The sequence below is a fragment of the Mytilus californianus genome, unplaced genomic scaffold (genome assembly GCF_021869535.1).
Source record: "Mytilus californianus isolate M0D057914Y unplaced genomic scaffold, xbMytCali1.0.p SCAF_2, whole genome shotgun sequence".
Classification (NCBI taxonomy): domain Eukaryota; kingdom Metazoa; phylum Mollusca; class Bivalvia; order Mytilida; family Mytilidae; genus Mytilus; species Mytilus californianus.
Genome location: NW_026262668.1, coordinates 59,936,332 through 59,952,971, shown reverse-complemented (window position 1 = coordinate 59,952,971; position 16,640 = coordinate 59,936,332).

Here is a 16,640-nt window from a genome sequence, read left to right as displayed (position 1 = left end):
AAGCATCTTCATAACACAGAATAAAAGTTTTAAAGTAGACAAAATGCCATATTTAAACCATTGAATATTTTTTTGTGTGAATGTAGTGGGCTTAATAGAATTATTTAAATTAAAATGGCGATCTCGAATGAAAATGAGGAACACTAAATGATGAGAATATTGCTTAACCAACAAACTGCTGGATACCCCTGAATTCCCCTGTGGTAAAAAATCTAAGTCAGAGTATATTTCAAATTCATGTCTGGCAATTGCAATGACCAATATTTAGTCTATTAAAAGTGGTAATTTGCAGGTGCAGATCCAGTCATTTTTAAAAGGGGGGGTTCCAACCATATGTCCCAGACACTGGTAAAAGTCTGGTAAGTTTGATGTTGGACCAGTAATTTTTCCAGTTGGACCAATTGCCTCTAGTGAAATTTGATTTGACCAACATATCAGTTGCAACCACTAACTTTTTTTAATCAAAATAATAGATAGAATAGATCATAAACTGTTAACACTAAGATATGTCTCGCATTTTTGTAATTTTGATAATGCAAATGTTGAAATTAAAATAGCAATACTTTAACATGTAAGTTATGCAAATATTCAAAGTCAATGAACCATGACTTAAGGTACAGGGCTAAACAATCTCCATGGAAATGAGATGTGCCAATGCTAATACAACTGCATACCAAATACCATTGACTTATCATAAGTTGTTCCCTTTAAACACACCTAAACAACACAAACATTAACTTGTAAACTATGTAAATATTCAAAGTCAATGAACCATGATGAGGGGGTGGGGCTATAAAATCTCAATGGAAACGAGATTTGCAAATGCCAATAAATTTGCATACCAAATATCATTGACTTAACATTAGCGGTTCATCTGAAACTGATTTAATCACAAACTAATACATGTAAACTAAGCATAAGTTTCAAGTCAATAGACCATGACTGAAGGGGATGGGGCCAAATATTCTCCATGGAAATGAGATGTGCTAATGCTTATACAACTGCATACCAATTAACATTGGCCTACCACTAATGGTTCCCCTTGAACTGACCTAATCACAAACTAATACATGTAAACTATGCAAAAGTTTCAAGGTCAATAGACCATGACTGAGGGGGCCGAGCCAAATAATCACCATGGAAATGGGATATGCCAATGCTTATGCAACTGCATACCCAATATCATTGACCTACCACTAGTGGTTTCCTATAGCTATAAACTGACCTAATCACAAACTAATACATGAAAACTAAGATAAAGTTTCAAAGTCAATAGACCATGACTGAGGGGGTGGGGCCAAATAATATCCATGGAAATGAGTTCAAATTTTGTGGATATAAGCAGTTAGAGGTCACTGTACAGCCTTCATCAATGAGAAAAACCCATACAGTATAGTCCGTTTAAAATGTTCACAGATTGATTGCAAATGGCTAACTGTCAGAAGTAAGCTGGAAAGTACAATACAGGAACTGGATTTGAAGAAGACACAAAATCATCTGGTTAACCAGTTTTTAAAATTGATCATTTTTGCAATTCAAAGTTTCTCCCTATTTATTATAGCTACAGTTTTCAAGATAATAGGCAAATATGAAAAAAATGGCAAAATTTGTCATTTAAGGGCAATAACTCCTACAAGAAGTCATCTTGACAGTTTTGACATATGTGAACAATTGGTAGAGCTCAACATTCTGATCATTTTTGCCCTTGTCAGATTTTCTCTATAACGGTTTTCAAAATAATAGACAAAACTTGCATTTTACCCCTATGTTCTATTTCTAGCCATGTAGGCCATCTTGGTTGGCAGATGGGGGTCATCGGACACATTTTTTAAACTAAATACCCTAATGATGATTGTGGCCAAGTTTGGATAAATTTGGCCCAGTAGTTTCCGAGGCGAATATTTTTGTAAAAGTTAACAATGAAGGATAATGAATGCCAAGTGATGAGAAAAGCTCACTTGGCCCTTCGGGCCAGGTCAGCTAAAATTACATTACGGATAGGAAAATCCCTAAACTATAATTATAAATTTCCTGTTCATTTGCTGTAGAGGGGCTAATTACAATTTACTAAGGAATTCATGACCATTTTGTTTGAGAAACTATTTTCACAGCCTCTGGCAACAAAATACTGATGTGAGGCTATTTATCTCAGGTTTAAAAATGTTGAAACTTTTTTGGTACAGTAAAATTCATTCTGTCAGGTAAACACTCCAAATGTCCAGCGAAACTCAGAAATCTTTAAGTATCATTGTTTAAGTTGTTTGTATCATCTAACATGCTTAGTAAATACAAAATATCTTATCTAAATATAACTTTTAACTTTTACATTCACATCAAGACTTCCAAAACCGTCATATTTGCCGGACAAATATAAATTTATCGGACATTGTTCGACTGGGCCAAGCATGAAACAGACGTCCTACGTGGGTTTGCCATTTCAACGTTCATGTGATTCAGAAAAGTTAACAATTTTGACTTGACCTTGTGCCTTAAACAGCCATACTTTTCCGGTCATAAAAGAGACAGTACTCTATAAACAAGCCCTACTTTAATCCCCTCTCATTAGAATCAAGGTTAATTGTCTTAACAGGTGAGATTTACCTGTGATCACCTGTGTCAGGTAAACTATTTGTACCGGACATCAATCGATCTTTTTGGAAGTTATTTTTTTATTTAAAGCAAAAACATTCCTGGATTAAATCTAACTACTTTTCAGCAAAACAGATATAGACTATCAGAAAAACGTATTTAAAACAATAAGATTATAATTTACAAGCAACAGGTAAACTATATTGCACCGGACATTGATCATTCTATTTATTTAAAAGTTTCAGAGGTTTGCATCTAATCAATTTAGTCAAAAAGGTTTAGATTATCAGAAATACATATATGAAGATAATTTGATGAAAAATTTAAAAAGGCAGTAATAAAGGTTGTAAGTGAAAAATCGTCAGAACCACGTTGTTTCAACTAGTACAATTGTACGTAGGTATGTGGTTTAATTAAGCATCTGAATTTTTCAAAAATGCTAAAATTATCATTGATACCTTTTTCTAAGTTCATTTCGAGTATTTTCTTGAAAACTCGATCGTGCTTTGAAAACGTACACAGATTTAACGTATCTGTCTCTGGTCCATGATTTACCATTGTCAAGTCAACATCCGGTATTAGAAAAATATGTTTTTTAAAATCAAAAGGAAAGTTGTTGACAGCGTAATTTTCCATAAATTAAGAGTCTAAGGCTGATATTAGTACGCTGATGTTGCACACTTCGAATGATGCACCATCAATTGAAGAGTTTACTCAAAACATTGAATTTATATCAAAAGTCAAAATTAAAATCGTTTTTGTGTCAATCATTGTTTATATGATGGCCAACTGATTAAAATCTTCCCTTTTGTTACTAAATCTTAAGGGATTGAAATCGGGATAAGACAGAAAATGTCTGGCTGTCTCAAATATTTTTTTGAAGCCCTTATTCACATATGTATGCATGCATTGCAGACCTTGTACATTCATTATGAAAATGCTTTTTATATTTTACATTACATGCAATATTTTTTTGAGCTATAACAATAAAGATGAATAAAAATTTGAGGGATATTTAAGTGCTGTAGTGCATGTCATATTACAAAAGACTTTCTTTACAATACTGTTGTGTAAATCATTAACTTGTTTGTTGAGTTTATATAGTGAAAGTGCATGGAAGTTTAAAATAAAATGTAGACCTAGCAATCAATACAGGATTAGGCAAAAAAAATATGTGCGTTTACAATCACCTTCTCAAAAAAATAGGGTCTGTATGTCAGCAAAACTTTTATTTTCTTTTTATCAGCAAATCCAGAAATAAGCCTTATCTGGTTTCGATCCGGCACTGCATTTATCAATATTTCTGTTTAGAAGCCATTTGTCCAAATGTTTTTACTCTGATTAAACAATACTTGTTGATTTTCTGCATTAAGCTAGCTAAGTTAAGCAAAAAGAACATTGCTATCAAGAACAATACCATTGAAAAAATAATTTGCCCAATTATCATGAGAAAAAGTTATGGTCAGCTCTCAAAAATTAGGGTCAGTCGGTGTACAATAAACACACACATTTTTGTTTGCCTTACCAAGATAGTAGCAATTCCTATGTTGGGGTTGAAAAGAGGCATGACAGGATTTTTGTCTGGGTAATTGCTTGTCTTTTGCACAGATAAATAAAGCAAACCAATTGATTATTACAGATTTCAACTTTAAACATTTGATCATGTTCAAGTTTTTAAATTGAAAATTTAACTGGAGCCCAGTAAACTGATTGTAATTTCACATTTCATAGCTTAGGATTGATTCTCCAATAATTGACCAATAAAAGATCATTGTAAATTTTTTATTGATTTCTCACTACATAATTGTCATAACATACCGTATTACGTAAGCTAGTAAACCTTGAATTAAGCCTCGATATACTTGTCTGTATCTGTCCAGAACTACCCAAACTCTGTTCTACTTGGTTTAATCTGATGTTCAAAGCTTGTTGCTGTAAAAAATAAAAAAAACTTGCATGTTGATTATCTAATATTAGAACTGACTATTTTTCATCACATAATGTAATAATTGGATTGTTAATTCATCTTTTTCTAATGACATTGAACTTGGTAGCCTAATGCAAGTTAAGTGCATCTGTGTCTCCACAAAAACTCAATGAAAGGGGTTTGACTTGATTTATTAGAAAATGACCAATAGCAGCAAACTCCAGAGGAGTTCACATCTCAGTGAAACAATTATCAAGTTTAAATTTTCCAGTAGTAAAACAAGTTTATTTCATGGTTAAATTCGTTTTTTTTCTGAAAAAATCTAACAATCACTCGTTGAGTCAAGGCAACACAAATCATTACCATACATTATCTTTTTGTCAGTTTGTGATTCAGGTAGGTCTAGGTCATTGCTCCTGATGTAAGTATCCATTCTTGCATTATTAAAGAGATCTGGTTCATCAGATGACAAACAACATAGGGTTTTGATTTTAAATATGTGCATTACCGCCCTGAAAATGACACAAAATATAACTTTCATTGATATCTATAAATTTACTGCATGTTTTCACCTCAAACATGACTTTAGTAGATACTGCCTCTTTAACATAAATTTCTTATGTATATCAGGTGTAAAATAATGAATTTAACCCATAACAACTCACCACAGATTCTATATTGGTGATCCTGTTGGTTAAATCAGTCAATTGAGATAAAACTTGTCCAGTAGGTTGTAGGCTGTTCAGTCTTTGCTCTACCTCAGCTAATCTTGAGGCCAAATTAGAAGGTGTCTAGTAAGTAAATATAATGTTACAATTATTTTGTAAAAAATTAAATAAGATTTAATATAAATACAATAGTCTTAAAATTTCCTGTTCAATAATTTTTGTCTAGCTGATTTTCCGATCAACAGATCACTAGTTGAAATGAAGATGATCGTAAATTAAATACGAAAGGCATGCATAGTATCTCAAATAGTCAAGTGGTAAGTTCATCAGTATACAAAATATTTTGACTTAATTATCAGAAACATGTACATGAATAGCATGAATTAATTTTACAATTACTGTTTTTATTCTAGTCTCTATAATAAATGCATCATCTATTATCAATGATTGTACGTTGACCTTAAGATCTTTTAACTTCTGATTAGGGTAACCTTGGGTTGCTGTCTCATTGATGTATACCAATGATTTCAATTTCTTTATTTAAACACATAAAATTCTTTAATTCGATCCTCATACCTTTTCTTTGTTGGTTTAATATAAACAAACAAAAAATTTCAAATTTTACAATACGTCTATCATTGATTAATAAAATGGTATTTTGGAATTTTAATCCAAACTAATGGAACCTTAACAATATTTACAATGGACAGAGACAAAATAAATATACTTACTGCAGTAGTCGTTACTGTCCTTAACTGTTCAATTCTTTGTCTATTATCTTTAACCTGAAATACAGAAAAACAGTTATTTTGTACATAAATCAGGCCATTGGTTTTCTCATTTAAATTGGTTTATTTTTTGTTAAGTTAGGGTCTTTTATAGCTTGCTATGAGGTATGGGTTTTGCTCATTGTTTAAAGCCATATTGTGACCTATAGTTGCTAGCATCTATCTCGTTTGGTCTCTGGTGGATTGATGTTTCATTAGCATGATTAGTAATCATCCCACATCTACTTATTTTTCATCATTATTATTTTCTGATAAAGAAATCTTATTTCTGCATGACTGATACTGTATAAAAACATAACAATGCTCTTAACAAGACAAGGCTGTGGTAACCAATATAAACCATAGAAATTCAATCAGAGGTACTCATCATTCACCCCAGATGGCACATGCACACATCCAGTAAAAGAACCAGCGTCTTTCAGTGTCATATGGAGTACACAGTGTTATCGTCTGAACTATATTGCTTTAGGTCTGTTCTGTCTGCTGATGGTGATGGATGCATGGCTGCTTAACGTCCAGCGGTAAATTAATATGCATATTCTGGACGAGAACGTGTTTAATGTAATATGAACATTAACCCTGCTTAAATTTGTACCAGACCGACATGCTGTGCTGGAGAAGCAGCAAATAACAATTTTAAAGTCTTTGATTTGAACTGGCCGGGGTTCGAACCCTTGACTTCCCGCACTCGAGGCGAACACGCTATCACTAGGCCACTGAGGAGGTTCCTCTGTCTGCTGACATCAGAGACATATAATACAATATATAATTTGTATGTTTCTGCTGACATATACTGTGCATGGCACTTAACACTGAGGGCACATACAACTTCATATAAAATGTTATTTCAAAGGGATGTAATTTAGGTTGCTGTCTATTCCTATCACTATTCATTAAAATAATACAAAGAATTTTATTTGGAGGTCCGTTCAAACTTCAGGCACTTTTCTCCTTTATACCTTAAGGGAGCTACCATTTGATTTTTATGGGGGGGGGGGGGGGGAGGGGGGGCTAGGATGAAAAATTTTGTCCTGCATTTTTTTTTTAGTTGTAATATCTGTCCTGCCTTTTTATTTCTTAGTTTATCCTGACTTTTTTTACATAATTTGTCATCCTGCCTTTTTTTTTGCCAAGTTGCTCGTTGCTCATCCTGTTTATTATTTTATTTGGGTACCCTCACGTTAGTTAAAAGTCTCTTTACCCCAACCCCTTAGCTCCATCTCACTGTCTCGTTCTCGATCGATGAGTATTGCAAGGTTTTATCTTTTTGTTGCTTAAAATTTGGCGGGAACTTTTTACTGGTACCTTTGAAAGCAGTTTTTGCAAGTTTAACATATAACCGTCGTAAACCGATTCAAACTTTAAAAAAAGAGCTTCACCACGAACTCGAAAAGAAATAATTTATGATATTGTGGCATGAATTGATACACAAAAATATTCCTTGTTTCCAACATCGGCAAAAAAATCCTTTTTCGTTAAATAAACATCATATCTTGGTGTTATATGTGTATTCTGAGATTACTATAATTAGTACAATCAGCTATAACACTGAAGCTTATGACCACACTTTTTATTGCGGCAGTTTGCCAGTCATTATAAAAATCACCACAAAATATACTAATGGTTGTCTTTTATTGAAAACATCTGTATAATTTTTATTTTTTGATATGTATCCTTTTTTGTTCATGGACATTAGTAGTTGTTTACTTTAATTGTCCGGCAATACACTCCGCATGATTTGTAGTCTTCCGGCTTTTCGACGTGTGAATACCACTGTCACTCTAATTTAATTTAATTATTGTCAGTTTATTGTTTTAATTGTTCTACACTGTATGCTATAACCATTTAATGTAAATGTGTTTGTGCAAATAAATATTGTCTATTGTCTATTCTTTGTCCATCAACACAAAAACAGGTAGAAAGCATAGGTTCCTTTATTAAAAAGTCATTGGCACTAAGGATAGGGGACTCATAATTGAATTTTGAACTATTTTCATTAGTTTGTTTAATATGATTATACATGCTTTTTTCTTGTCATTAAGTTAATGTTGTTTTTGTCACAAATCGTATAAGTTGGTTTATATGGCAATAAAAGTTTGATTTGATTTGATTATAATAATAGTAATCTCAGGTGATAGTGCAAAGAGACGAAATTTAGAAAATAGCAGGCTACCATTTCAGGGCCTTTTGAATACAGCTTGCTATACGGTTTGAGTTTTTGTTTTCTATAGCGTCATTTGGTCTGTGGTTGAGAGTTGTCTCAGTGGCAATCATAGTACCACATCTTCTGTTTTTTATATATCAAACAAGACCAGAGAAAAACTTAAAAACTTTGATTTGAGAAAGATAAAATTTATTAGTGAAAACTGTGACAAGATACGGATTTGATTAGCTACATTTGAATCAGAAAGATATAAAATTAAATAACCCATAATGGAATTTAATTTCACCAATTAAAGCCCAGATATCACGGTTGACTCACAAATGTCGGCGTTACAGGTAACCCAGACTGTAAAGCACTGGAAACAAGCCAGGTAACATTTATATTTAAAATCACAAAATGTAAAAAGCTTCGAACTATGTATATAATATTCCATTGGAAATATACCCCCAAAAAGTCCCACTCTGACAAGAAATTGCAATGAATAGAGGCGGCATCTCACCGAAGTTAGAAAATGCCGGTCAATTTCACACCAGTAGTGTGCAAACACAAATTAAAGGATCCGGCAGTATGGTACGCATTAGAAAATATGAAAAGAAGTATTTTTCGAACAGACCATGAAGCTTTATATCTGGAAGATTCACATCACTGAAATTACTTGATGTATATACAGATGGGAAGGTAATTTGGTCTCTTGTCAACATTAGTATTTTTAAACTCGGTGTATAAGTAGGAACATGAACGCAAACGTAGACGATGAGATTATACTAGAGTCAGTCTAGTGCATGGGCCGTCTACGCTTAAATTTCAAAAGTATCAAATTTAGAAATCATCGATCTAACTCGGTCATTACAGAAGGATAGTATTAAAATATTGAACTAAATTAAAATTGTTTCAGTTATGGCTGTTCAAAACCTTTTTACTAAGATGAACAAATATGGAAAAATTATAGTGTACACACGAGGAAAGCTTTACAATTATACCTGCACAGTCTCAAGAATTCGATTTAGCCCACGAAAAACTATGTTTAACTATACTATCCTGTAGAATCCTTTGAATAAACTTATCCTTACTGGTTATCTATTTAGTAATATATCTAAATATTGTTTTAATCGGTGCTAACACTGATTTTGTTTTCGATAAATTGAAACATAACTAAATACATATTGCTACATATGCACAGTTATGAGTACTCATGATCCTACATCCTGCTGATACTGTTTACTTATATTTTAGCATTGCACTAGGTCGTGCGTTTCTCCGACTGTTTATGACGTCTTTACACTAAATCAGTAGGATGTGTACTAATTGATACTTTAGTCTGGGACAACATGATTCGTTTATTAGGTGTAATTAGCCTTGGACTAGCTTTCAGTAACTGCGAGTACTCTTATATCTGTGCTTTGCGTCTATTGTTTTTATTTTAGTCGTTTTGTGCTTCGTACCGATCTGCTGAGTTATTGCAACTGATTTTTACAGTTTGTTTTTATATCCTGTGCTGTACAAGACAGTGTCCTGACTTGGGACAGGTACATAAAGAATGTGGCGGGGTTAAAATTGAGAATGAGAACGGGGAATGTGTCAAAGAAAGAGACAACAACCCGACCAAAGAGCAGAAAACAGCCCAAGGCCACCAATGGGTCTTCAACACAGCGAGAAAATCCAGCAACCGGAAGCGGGCTTCAGCTGGCCCCTCAACAAAATGTGTACTAGTTCAGCGAAAATGGACATCACACTTAACTCCGAAACATATAGATGAACCAAAATTTAAAAAAAAAAACAAAAACAAAAACAAACAAGTCTTACAAAGGCCAGACCCTCCAGACTTAGGACAGGCACAAAAATGCGGCGGGGATAAACATGTTTGGTGAGATCTCAACCCCCCTCTTTTCCCCCATACATCTAGCCAATGTAGAATAAACAAGCACACAGCAATACGCACATTGAAACTCAGTTTAAAAGAAGTCCGAGTCCGATGTCAGAATAGGTAACAGAAGAAACTAAGCAAAATGACAATGATACATAAATTAACAAAGGACTATTAGCAGTTACTGACATGCCAGCTCCAAAACTCAATTAAACTGATTGAAAGATTATGTCTCCATCATATGAAAATCAAGCACAATCCCTCCCGTTTGGGATTTAGTATCATACCATCATAAAATATACGAGAAAAACATAACTCGCGTCATACCAACAACAGGTTATAGAATAAATGTGGTTATTTCCGATGCAATATTAATTCCGAAATGCCATCTTTAATGACCTGACAACAATTTCGTAATATATCCTTTCTGAATAAGTCTGTTAAACATGTTTGTGAGCGATCAACACTTTCCATATCATGGGACAGTGGTGTACAGCACAGCATACCGATGTGGCGATGTTAAACATGTTTGTCAGCGCGCAACCAACCCTCCCTCCAATCTTGGACAGTGGTGTAATTTTTCACAAACAAAATCAATATTAGTACCAATTAAAACAATACTTAAAGATTTAACTACTTTGTTGAATTGATAACCTTTAAGAATATAAGTTTATTTAGATGATCAATGAGTGTGCATGAATAGTATCTTAATTTACGGGATCTGTAAACAACATGACCGTTAACATTAGGATGTGATATCCCGTTTTTAATACGAATTCTACTAATACAGCCAAACTCTTTAACCAAATCTTTGTATTTTATCTATGTCATATTTGTTTTTCGTAAATTGTATTATTATGAATGAGGCGGTTAATTTTCTTGTTTGAATTGTTTCACATTTTTGACGTCGCCTCGGGTCTTTTATAGCTGACTATACGGTATAGGTTTTGATAGATTGTTGTCCGATTGGCAATCATACCTAATCTCTTATTTTGATATAGATATAATTCTAAATTGATAACAGCTAGTATGTAAAAGACACAAGCCCTCTCTTAGGATTTGGATTTCATACATTGTGTTTAATACAAGAACCAACAGTTATACAGTGTTACATAAGTAATGTACAAAACCGTGGTTAGAAAACACTTATAATACCGGTATATCTCTGCTATGTGATTTACCTTCCACGAAGAAAATAGGCCTATAGAAGATAGAAGTGTACAAAAGCGGTAGATCATTTATCCCAGGATATCAAAGAAACTAGGACGAATAAAAGTTAATGTGGGTAACGTGAAGGTACCCAAATTGCACCTGTTTTGACAATTTTTTCACCTGCGTTTCTTTAAGATCAGACAAAAGTTTCAATCAGTCTGTGTTTATTTTGAGACGTATCCGTATTGACAATAAAGTTTCATAAAGTTAAACTTTGAATTCATATTGAATCATAGAAAATGTTTTTGAATCGATCTCTAAACGACACAAGATTCTGTAATGAAGAGTACCTAAATTGCATCCATGCTTAAATTCACAACCATTAAAATAGAATAATTCATGTTTTGTTTTATTTCTCCACATTTTTAAAACAATTTGACAATAGTCCATGCTTACTATTCATTTTGTAAGAAATTAATTTAGAAATTTACTTTTTGTGGACGTCGCATGGTTTTCGGAGATTTTATTTTTTAACTGAATACTTCATCTGTTGATATATAATGTGACCGTTTTGTGCGTATCTAAAGATATTAAGCTATGTTAAAAGACGTGCATAATTGCAAATTGTAAAATATTCAAAGATTTCCGCTGCTTTTTTTGGCAAAATGGGTGCAAACTGGGTATTCGGTGCAATTTGGGTACTGTGACGTTATAGTCAACAAAATAACAACCCAACGAAGCCACACGCAAGAAAAAAATACTTGATAGATTATCTATGCATCATGTTGAAGAACAACAGTTTAATAGCACTTCCACATTGAAAATCAAATCAGATGTAAACATAGTGAGAAAGAACCAACGGAACACCATCAAGGAAAGACAAGTTAATAATAGGTAATAGGCTCCTTTTGCCAGAAATTCTAGTATAAAATTTTAGATGCGTGTTTCATTCATATTAATTCAATGACGTTATCGATACCATTTCACATTTTTCTAAGAACTTGTTCTTTTAAAACACATAGTATTATATAAATGTAAAATTGGTTTTATACATTATGATAAAAACAACGGACAAGTCTAAAATAGATCGTGATCACGAATGAAATGTTCAATACAAACCATTTTACCGGTAGAATAATTTGATAATAAATGAATTATTTATGTAACCCGCAAACATTGAAACAAGCTTCTGTGTTGTCGGTTAATGATTTACCGGTATCTCATTTGAAGGTATTTTTTTTTTTTCATCATGAGTTTTGTCGTTGATAATTTTGACGAAAACATTAGATACAACTAAAGACAACCACTGATGAGGTCCCCGACAAGGGACAAGCATATGAACTGGGTTTTTTTTTTTTTTTTTGGGGGGGGGAGTCCTTTTCCCTTCCTTTAAATCTCAAATAGTCATATCTAATTTACTCTTTATATCTGTACCCGAACATTTCATCGTAAAAATAACTAAGTAGGATCTTCAGCCATCTCTACCGATCTGTTCCCACACCTAGGCCTTTGATCATTGTTGATATATTTACCCAAACATATGGGGTAGCACTACATTTTCAGATTTCCAGAGCCTGTTCGATTCGATGGCATTATAATTTGTTATGATTAATACTTACTGACTGAACTATCACACTTAGATCTTCATTGCCAACATTAATAAATCCTCCCGAAACTGCTTGGAACGATATGTTATGGTTGACTCCCGATTTGAATACTAGGTGACCATTCTGTGTCATGATGCGTGGGCTGAAGAAAATTGAATCAAAGATAAAATGCACGAAGAATGCACCTAAGCTTATAGTGGAAGCGAAATATACTGACGGACTTTAAAAACGCAACACTAGATTATTCTTTTTAAGTCCCATTTTCAAATATGCGATTTTTGTCGAATAAACATATAAACATAATTTTCATTCATTACTTCATCGTCTTAAAAAAGTTTGCAGTTCGAAAGATGAATTGAATACGTCATTTTTAATGTTTAAATCATGTGGTATGCACTGACACCCTGGTTTCCCCCTTATCAATGGATGTATCATCGTCGAAGACAATGAATGCCTGTATATATCCAACGAAAAATGATTGTCAGAAAGGTCAACCAATTCTGTTGGGCATATTTTGAGTTCTGTTTGTGCCATCTTTGTTGTAAGGACAGCAAGACGAATTTCTGACGTGAAATTGTCTGGCAACAGCACGTTCACGTATTCCTACCTGCAATATTCTTATGGCTTGATTTTCATTGCTCAGTCTCGGCAATATGGAGATGCAACATTTTTTTACTGAATTATGTGAGGGTATGGATTGAAAAAGCTATTTCACGAAGAAAACAACCTTTAACAAATCAGTAATAGGTTTATAATTTCGTTTTAAGAAATTCGTGACTCTTCAATAATCCGGTATGTTCAATAACATCAGGTAAGTCAGGTATTGAATTTTTCTAATCAGAAAGAAGTATGGTTAGCATGACTAGTAGTTATATGAGGAACAATCATGATTTGGTAAAAAAAAATCACCAAAATGCATGTTGCGTTTTTAAAGTCCGTCTGTATATTATATTTTAAAGCTTACTAGTATTCCAGTGTTAGTTTTCATAAAAATAAAGCCGTTTTAGTCATTAGGGAGCGAAATAGGTAGAAGTTTGACTTAGATAATCTCAACCGTTTGTACATTCTCGAAGATGCTGATTCTATATTTGCCAATTATGTTTCATTTTCAATCTCACAGGTTTAATGATGTAAGGACATTTCGCCTTTCATATTCTATAGGGCGTAAACGCGAAAGCGCGAAATGGTTTCAAATCTCAATTCTGCGTTTTCGACTTCGCTATTTTGCGATTTCGCATTTTCGCGTTTTCGCGATTTCGCGTTTTCGTGTTTGTCAATTACTGCCTACTTCTGTCAATCATTTTGTATCTTTTATCTGATTGGATAATGAATAATAATTTGAAGATAACCTGACTGGATTATATCATTTTCAAGTACTATTAATTTTTAAAACGAGTACTTATGTATGTAATAATAATAATAATATCGTTATCTAAATAAAGTTACTCGTTTTGAATAAACCAATTTTCAGTAGGCTCTCTAAATACAATATTAGTTACATGAATAAAACATAATTAATCTACCAATATGCAAAGATAAACAATATGTATTCATATACCAGAAAAATAAAACTATGGTATATATATATATATATATATACATTGTTCTCAAACTTACAAAATAACACTTTGTTGAAAATATGATGACTTGTAAGAGTTTTAAGATGCAGATACAGTTTTTGATTTTTTAATTTTGATAGTAAATTTCACACTTTTGGACCACTAAAAAAAGTTTTCTCTTAGTAACGGGAATAATTTCATATTCCTTAAATAGTTTAATAGATCATGGAAGTATTATATTGAATATAATTCTTCCATGAATAAATGAATAAAATTCTTGTATCATGATTATATAAGTTTTATATTACAATGCTTATATTCTTTCACATTTGGATTACTATTGTTTTATTATGGAGAAATTATTATTATTAATATTACATACATAAGTACTCAATGTAACAAATAATAATACTTGAAAATAATACTGTCCAGGTAATCTTCAAAATGTTAATCATTATCCATGCAATCAGATCAAAGATACGAGATGATCGACAGAAGTGGGCAGTTGTCGTTTGTTGGTGTGGTTCATAAGTGTTTCTCGTTTCTCGTTTTTTATATAGATTAGACCGTTGGTTTTCCCGTTTGAATGGTTTTACACTAGTAATTTTTGGGGCCCTTTATAGCTTGCTGTGCGGTGTGAGCCAAGGCTCCGTGTTGAAGACCCTACATTGACCTATAATGGTTTACTTTTATAAATTGTGACTTGGATGGAGAGTTGTCTCATTGGCACTCATACCACATTTTCTTATATCTAGTAATTGACAAACGCGAAATCGGGAAAAAAGAGAAAACGCGAAATCGCGTTTGTCAATTATTACTGGCCATGTCTGTCAATCAAATTTTAGTAAACTGTCAATTAAAAACTTGTTACAGTTTCCCCATACTGAACAAGAGTAATCCAAATGTGGAAGAATGTAAGAATTATAAAATAAAGTGTGAATCATAATCCACGAAATTTATTCATGGAAAAATTATATTCAATTTACTACTTCCGTGATCTATTGAACTTTTTAATGAATCTAAAATTATTCCCGTATCTAAGAAAAAAGTGCTAAATTTACTATCCAGTAAAATTGAAAAATCAAAAACTGTATCTGCATTTAAATGCTCTTACAAGTCATTATATTTTAACAAAGTGTTGAATTGTAAGTTTAACAACAATGTGTATACCATAGTTGCTTTATCATTCTGTATACAGTCATATTGTTTATCTTTGCACATTGGTAGATTAATTATGTTTTATTCATGTAACTAATATTGTATGTAGAGAGCATGACTGAATATTGGTTTATTCCAAACGAGTAACTCTCTTTAAATAAAGATATTATATTGACAGAAGTGGGCAGTAATTGAAAAACACGAAAACGCGAAGTCGAAAATGCGAAATCGAGAAGTGAAACCATCATACCTCTTTCTGATGTGTTTGGGATTATTTCATTCGTTAATAGGTTAAAGGTCACAGATATTGCAAAGTTAGGTAAAAATGGGAAGTTTTTGGTAAAGTTGCATAGTCAATTATAGCGCAATCTCTGACCATTCCATTTCTGTAACAGTATGTAGCTTCTACCGAAATACACATTCTCTTGGAACATCTTGACTCTTTTTCGATTTAAATTAAATAATACTAATGGTCAGTGCGAGCTTTTCCCATCACTTAGCGTCCGTCGTCTTTAGTCGTCCGTTGATTTTTACAAATATCTTCTACTCTGAAGCTTATCGGCCAATTAAAACCAAACTTGACCATAATGATAATTAGGGTATCTGGTTTTAAAATGTGTCCCGTTTGCCAACCAACATGGCTGACATGACTAAAAATAGAACATAGAGGTAAATTGCATTTTTAGTCTATTATGTTGAAAACCGCTAAAGATAGAAAAAATCTGACAGCGGTAGAACCGTTCAGAATGTTGAGATCTACCCAATAGATATAAGAGGATGTGGTATGAGTGCCAATGAGACAACTCTCCATCCAATGTCTATTTACTACATACTACATCAAAACTATCAGACGACTTCTTATTGGAGCTATCGCCCTTAAATGATGAATTTTACCATTTGTTTAACCTATTTTCTTGAAAACTACAACAGATAGAGAAAAGCTTTGTAAGCAAAAATGACCAAGAAGACAAAATCTATAAATAATTTTACATGGTCGAAACCATCAGTCAGCTCCTTATAGGTGCTCTTGTCCTTAATTGAAAGTTTCTCCCATTTTTTTTTTTTATGTTTTATCCATTAATGGCATTATCTTGAAAACTATAATAGATAGACAGAAATTTAAATAGCAAAAATTATCAACAAGATAAGATATAGAAATGTAAC